Raw genomic sequence first — 7,784 nt, 5'->3', positions numbered from 1 at the left:
TGACATCCACCTGTCATTCACCTGGAAGCATGAATAACATGTTGCCATTATTCTGCAGGTCAGCATGGCAATAGCAAATTAATGTATTTATATATTTTTTTTAACCTTTTTGTGCACAATAAAAACACTTTTGCAAAAAAGTTTTTTGTCCCCATATCACAACTTTTTAGTAAAAGGTTTGTTGCTGAAGCTGTGTGATCAGACTACACAGGGTTTGTTTGTAGTCTGTAACCATGGGTAATTGCTTCTATTTCCTTTGATTCAGTTTTGATACATTTCTTTTAGTTGTGTTTTTAATTATGACCCTGGTCCTCGGAGAAAATTGCTTAAGCTTCTACATTGGACATCCACATTTATTGGATACTAGCAGAAGGACCCGGCTTCGCAGGCGTATATATTTAATCTATTTAATTTAATGTTTGTGTGTGTCGTTAAAAGATAGACAGTATCCCCCATAACAGTGACCTCCACAGTCCCTCACCCCTAACACTGACCCCCCCCCCCACAGTGCCCTGCCACTTTAAAATAGGACCTCCACAGCAGCATATCCCCTTAACTTCGACCTTCATAGCAGCCCGCCCCTTTAACAGTGAGTTTCACAGCAACCCACTCCCTTGACAGTGACCTCCTCAGGGGCCTGCCCCCTCCACAGTATTCTGCTGCCTTAACCTCTTCAGGACATAGGGCGTACAGGTACGCCCTTATGTCCTGGTACTTAAAGAGGACCTTCCACTAGTTTAAAAAGTAAAAACTAACTATATCAGTGGGCAGAGCGGCGCCCAGGGGTCCCCCTGCACTTACTAGTATGTCTGGGCGCCGCTCCGTTTGCCCGGTATAGGCTCCGGTGTCTGCAGCTCCTTTTGTACTGGGCGGAGTTTTTGTATTAGGGTTATCCCTTGCTACAGTGCTGGCCAATCGTAGCGCACAGCTCATAGCCTGGGAGTCACCTTACATCACAAAAAGTACAACAGCAAGCGATCAAAAAGGAGTTTGGCACTATTTTGGTGGGCAATCTAACTGTCGCCTCATCCCGCATAAAATGAGCCCCTACCTAAAACAATCGCCCAAAAAATAAAAAAAACTATGGCTCAGAATATGCAGACACTAAAACATATTTTTTTTGTTTAAAAAATATTATTGTGTAAAACTTACATAAATAAAAAAAAGTATACATATTAGGTATCGCCGCGTCCGTATCGACCGGCTCTATAAATATATCACATGACCTAACCCCTCAGATGAACACCGTAAAAAATTTTAAATAAAAACTGCTAAATAAACCATTTTTTTGTCACCTTACATAACAAAAAGTGTAATAGCAAGTGATCAAAAAGTCACACTCGCTCCAAAATAGTGCCAAAAAAAACCGTCATCTCATCCCGCAAAAATCATACCCTACCCAAGGTAATCACCCAAAAACTGAAAAAATTATGGCTCTGACTATGGAAACACTAAAACATGATATTTTTTTGCTTTGAAAAAGAAATCATTGTGTAAAACTTACATAAATAAAAAGTAAACATATTAGGTATCGCCGCGTCCGTGACAACCTGGTCTTTAAAAATACCATATGATCTAACCTGTCAGATGAATGTTGTATGTGGTTTACCACCACATATGGGGTGTTTTTGTACACTACAGAATCAGGGCCATAAATATTGAGTCTGGTTTGGCTGTTAACCCTTGCTTTGTAACTGGAAAAAAAAATATTAAAATGGAAAATCTGCCAAAAAGAAATTTTGAAATTATCTCTCTATTTTCCATTAATTCTTGTGGAACACATAAAGGGTTAACGAAGTTTGCAAAATCAGTTTTGAATACCTTGAGGGGTGTAGTTTCTAGAATGGGGTCATTTTTGGGTGGTTTCTATTATGTAAGCCTCACAAAGTGACTTCAGACCTGAACTGGTCCCTAAAAATTGGGTTTTTGAAAATTTCAGAAAATTTTTAAGATTTGCTTCCAAACTTCTAAGCCTTGTAACATCCCCAAAATATAAAATATCATTCCCAAAATGATGCAAACATGAAGTAGACATATGGGGAATGTAAAGTAATAACTATGTTTGGAGGTATTTACTATGTATTATAGAAGTAGATAAATTGAAACCTGGAAATTAGCAATCTTTTTAAAATTTTTGGTAAAATAATTTTTTTTTTGTAATTTTTTTTTTTTTTTACTTCATTTTACCAATGTCATGAAGTACAATATGTGACGAAAAAACAATCTCGGAACGACTTGGATAAGTCAAAGCGTTTAAAAGTTATCACCACTTAAAGTGACACTGGTCAGATTTGCAAAAAATGGCCTGGTCCTTAAAGGGAACCTGTCACCGGGATTTTGAGTATAGAGCTGAGGACATGGGTTGCTAGATGGCCGCTAGCACATCCACAATACCCAGTCCCCATAGCTCTGTGTGCTTTTATTGTGTATAAAAACTGATTTGATACATATGCAAATTAACCTGAGATGAGTCAGAGCTTGAAAATATGACTCTTCTCTGGCCACACAAGTAAGATATGACTCTTTTATGTTAATTTGCATATGTATCAAATCGTTTTTTTTACACAATAAAAGCACACAGAGCTATGGGGACTGGGTGTTGCGGATGTGCTAGCGATCATCTAGCAGCCCATGTCCTCAGCTCTATACCCAAAATCCTGGTGACAGGTTCCCTTTAAGGTGAAATAAGGCTGTGTCCCTAAGGGGTTAACAGTGACCTCCACAGCAGTTGCCCCTTTAATGGTGGCCCATGCCCGCTTAGGGTACTTTCACACTTGCGTTCTTCTTTTCCGGCATAGAGTTCCGTCCTAGTTTTATCCCCATGCATTCTGAATGGAGAGCATTCTGTTCAGGATGTATTCAGTTTAGTCTTTTTGACTGATCAGGACAAAGATAAAACCGCAGCATTCTACGGTTTTATCTCCGGTCAAAAAAAAACTGAAGACTTGCATTTTTTTTTCTATAGGAAGGTATTGGTTCGGGATCCGGCATTCAAAATACCGGAATGCCAAACCCATCCTTCTGGTCTGCGCATGCACAGACCGAAAAAAAAAGGTGAAAAATAAATGCTGGATCCGTTTTCCGGATGACACCGGAAAGACTGATCTGGCATTTCAATGCATTTTTAAGACTGATCAGGATCCTGATCAGTCTTGGGCTACTTTCACACTTGCGGCAGAGTGATCCGGCAAAACGTATGCCAACAGATGGTATTTGTAAGACTGATCCGGATCCTGATCAGTCTTAAAAATGCCTGACCAGTCAGAAAAATGCATTGAAATACCGGATCCGTCTTTCCGGTGTCATCCTTTTTTTTCGGTCTACACATTCCTGAACGGAATGCTCTTCATTCAGAATGCACGGGGATATACAGGTCCTTTAAAAAAAAATTCGCATATTGTGATAAAGTTCATTATTTTCTGTAATGTACTGATAAACATTAGACTTTCATATATTTTAGATTCATTACACACCAACTGAAGTAGTTCAAGCCTTTTATTGTTTTAATATTGATGATTTTGGCATACAGCTCATGAAAACCCCAAATTCCTATCTCTAAAAATTAGCATATTTCATCCGACCAATAAAAGAAAAGTGTTTTTAATACAAAAAAAGTCAACCTTCAAATAATGATGTTCAGTTCTGCACTCAATACTTGGTCGGGAATCCTTTTGCAGAAATGACTGCTTCAATGCGGCGTGGCATGGAGGCAATCAGCCTGTGGCACTGCTGAGGTGTTATGGAGGCCCAGGATGCTTCGATAGCGGCCTTAAGCTCATCCAGAGTGTTGGGTCTTGCGTCTCTCAACTTTCTCTTCCCAATATCCCACAGATTCTCTATGGGGTTCAGGTCAGGAGAGTTGGCAGGCCAATTGAGCACAGTAATACCATGGTCAGTAAACCATTTACCGGTGGTTTTGGCACTGTGAGCAGGTGCCAGGTCGTGCTGAAAAATGACATCTTCATCTCCATAAAGCTTTTCAGCAGATGGAAGCATGAAGTGCTCCAAAATCTCCTGATCGTTAGCTGCATTGACCCTGCCCTTGATAAAACACAGTGGACCAACACCAGCAGCTGACATGGCACCCCAGACCATCACTGACTGTGGGTACTTGACACTGGACTTCAGGCATTTTGGCATTTCCCTCTCCCCAGTCTTCCTCCAGACTCTGGCACCTTGATTTCCGAATGACATGCAAAATTTGCTTTCATCCGAAAAAAGTACTTTGGACCACTGAGCAACAGTCCAGTGCTGCTTCTCTGTAGCCCAAGTCAGGCGCTTCTGCCGCTCCTGTTGGTTCAAAAGTGGCTTGACCTGGGGAATGCGGCACCTGTAGCCCATTTCCTGCACACGCCTGTACACGGTGGCTCTGGATGTTTCTACTCCAGACTCAGTCCACTGCTTCCGCAGGTCCCCCAAGGTCTGGAATCGGTCCTTCTCCACAATCTTCCTCAGGGTCCGGTCACCTCTTCTCGTTGTGCAGCGTTTTCTGCCACACTTTTTCCTTCCCACAGACTTCCCACTGAGGTGCCTTGATACAGCACTCTGGGAACAGCCTATTCGTTCAGAAATTTCTTTCTGTGTCTTACCCTCTTGCTTGAGGGTGTCAATGATGGCCTTCTGGACAGCAGTCAGGTCGGCAGTCTTACCCATGATTGCGGTTTTGAGTAATGAACCAGGCTGGGAGTTTTTAAAAGCCTCAGGAATCTTTTGCAGGTGTTTAGAGTTAATTAGTTGATTCAGATGATTAGGTTAATAGCTTGTTTAGAGAACCTTTTCATGATATGCTAATTTTTTTAGATAGGAATTTGGGGTTTTTCATGAGCTGTATGCCAAAATCATCAATATTAAAACAATAAAAGGCTTGAACTACTTCAGTTGGTGTGTAATGAATCTAAAATATATGAAAGTCTAATGTTTATCAGTACATTACAGAAAATAATGAACTTTATCACAATATGCTAATTTTTTTAGAAGGACCTGTAACTGATCAGTTCTTTTCCGGCATTGAGCCCTTTTGACTGAACTCAGTGCCGGAAAAGAAAAACGCTAGTGTGAAAGTATCCTTACAAATGCCATCAGTTGGCATATGTTTTGCCGGAAACCGGGCAGGCAGTTCCAGCGACTGAATTGCTTGCCGCATCACTCTGCCGCAGGTGTGAAAGTAGCCTTAACAGTGATCTCTACAATGTTCACTCCTCTAACAGTGATCTCCACAGCGGCCTGCCGCTTTAATGCTAGGGCTACACGACAACCTGTACCGCGCAACATTCTCTCCAATTTTTATAATGATAGGCTATGGTGTCGCACTGCGACATGTGACATGCTGTGACAGCGACACGAGAGTTGCAAAAAAATGCATCCAAGAGGGATTTTTCTGCGAATGTTGCAGCATGTCACATGTCGCAGTGCAACACCATAGACCTATGATTTAAAAAATTGTTGCGCGACACATGTAGCAGTATAGTTGTGCCCTATGTGTCTTGACTTATTGTCGTTGTGTAGCAGTGATGAAAAATGGCTGGGTTGTTATGGAAACCTGGAGTAAAACTGTGTGTATGTGGAGACTAAGGGCCTGCGAGATTCTATTGGCTAAGGGACATGTGACCGTACGGCAGTTGGGATATGAAAAGAGACTTGCAGGCTTGTATTGGCTAATGCAGGTCATATTTTGGGAATATCTCAGGAACGGTACGTCCTAGAGAGCTGTGACCCCCCCCCCCCCCGCACAAGATTTCTTTCCAGATAGCAAGGGATGTGTATACTAAGTTTTGTTGAAATCGATGGTTGCGTTTTTGAGTGATCGCAGAACATACATACACACATATGTCTTTCGTTTCCAAATGTCAATTTCTCTACTTTTATAATAGATAGTAATACCTCCAAAAGTAATTACTTTACATTCCTCATATGTCTACTTCATGTTTGGATAATTTTGGGAATGCCATTTTATTTTTTGGGGACGTTGGGCTTGAAAGTTTAGAAGCAAATCTTTGAAATATTTCAGAAAATTTCCAAAACCCACTTTTTCAGGACCAGTTCAGGTCTGAAGTCACTTTGTGAGGCTTACATAACAGAAACCACCCAAAAATGACCCCATTTTACAAACTACACCCCTCAAGGAATTCAAAACTGATTTTACAAACTGTTAACCCTTTAGGTGTTCCACAAGAATTAATGGAAAATGGAGATAAAATTTCACTTTTTTGGCAGATTTTTCATTTGAATCTATTTTTCCCAGTTAAAAAGCAAGGGTTAATATTTATTGCCCTGATTCTGTAGTTTACAGAAAAACCCCATATGTGGTCGTAAACTGCCGTGCAGGCACATGGTATTGCGTAGAAGGAAAGGAACGCCATATGGTTTTTGGAAAACATATATCACTGGGATAATTTTAAGCTGCCATGTCACATTTGAAGCCCCCCTGATGCACCCCTAGAGTAGAAACTCCAAAAAAGTGACCCCATTTTAGAAACTACACCCCTCAAGGTATACCAAACTGATTTTACAAACTTTGTTAACCCTTTAGGTGTTCCACAAGAATGAATAGAAAATAGAGATGAAATTTCAGAATTTTACTTTTTGGGCAGATTATCCATTTTAATCAATTTTTTCCAGTTACAAAGCAAGGGTTAACAGCCAAACAAAACTTAATATTTATGGTCCTGATTCTGTAGTTTACAGAAACACCCCATATGTGGTCGTAAACTGCTGTATGGGCACACGGCTTTGTGCAGAAGGAAAGGAACGCCATGCGGTTTTTGGAAGGCGGATTTTGCTGGACTGTTTTTTTTAGACCATGTCCCATTTGAAGCCCCCCTGATGCACTCCTAGAGTAGAAAGTCCCCCAAAAAAAAAAAAAAATGGCATTCCCAAAATTATCCAAACATGAAGTAGACATATGGGGAATGTAAAGTAATTACTTTTGGAGGTATTATTATCTATTATAAAAGTAGAGAAATTGAAATTTGGAAACGAAAGACATGTGTGTGTATGTATGTTCTGCGATCACTCAAAAACGCAACCATCGATTTCAACAAAACTTGGTATACACATCCCTTGCTAGGGGATAAGGTGGCAGTTTTGTTGGTACTATTTTAGGGTACATTTTTGGTCCATATTACACTTTTTGTGAGGCAAGGTAACAAGAAATAGCTGTTTTGGCACCATTTTTATTATTTACAACAGTCATCTGACAGGTCAGATCATGTGGTATTTTTAAAGAGCACAATGTTACGGATGCGACAATACCAAATATGACAACTTTTTTGGGGTTGTTTCAGTTTTACATAACAAAGCATTTATTTTTATTTTTTTTAAATTCTTTAGTGTCTCCACATTCTGAAAGCTGTAGTTTTATTTATTATATGGGCGACTATCTTGTGTAGGGGCTTGTTTTTTTTGTAATGAGATGACTGGTACTATTATAGGGTGCATATGACTTTTTGATCGCTTGCTAATACACTTTTGGTGATGTAAGGTGACAAAAAAATGGCTTTTTGTACACCGTTTTTATTTTTTACGGTATTCACCTGAGGGGTTAGGTCATGTGATATTTTTATATGTATTTTTATATTTATACTTTTTGAAACAAACAAAAAAAAATCATGTTTTAGTGTCTCCATAGTCTGAGAGCCATAGTTTTTTCCGTTTTGGGGCGATTATCTTAGGTAGGGTATGATTTTTTTTGGGATGAGATGACTGTTTGGTACTATTTTGGGGTGCGTATATCTTTTTGATCGCTTGGTATTACACGTTTTGTGATGTGACCAAAAAAAATATTT

This window comes from Bufo gargarizans, chromosome 2, assembly GCF_014858855.1.
Source record: "Bufo gargarizans isolate SCDJY-AF-19 chromosome 2, ASM1485885v1, whole genome shotgun sequence".
NCBI classification, from domain to species: domain Eukaryota; kingdom Metazoa; phylum Chordata; class Amphibia; order Anura; family Bufonidae; genus Bufo; species Bufo gargarizans.
Note: the sequence above shows the minus strand (reverse complement) of the source record.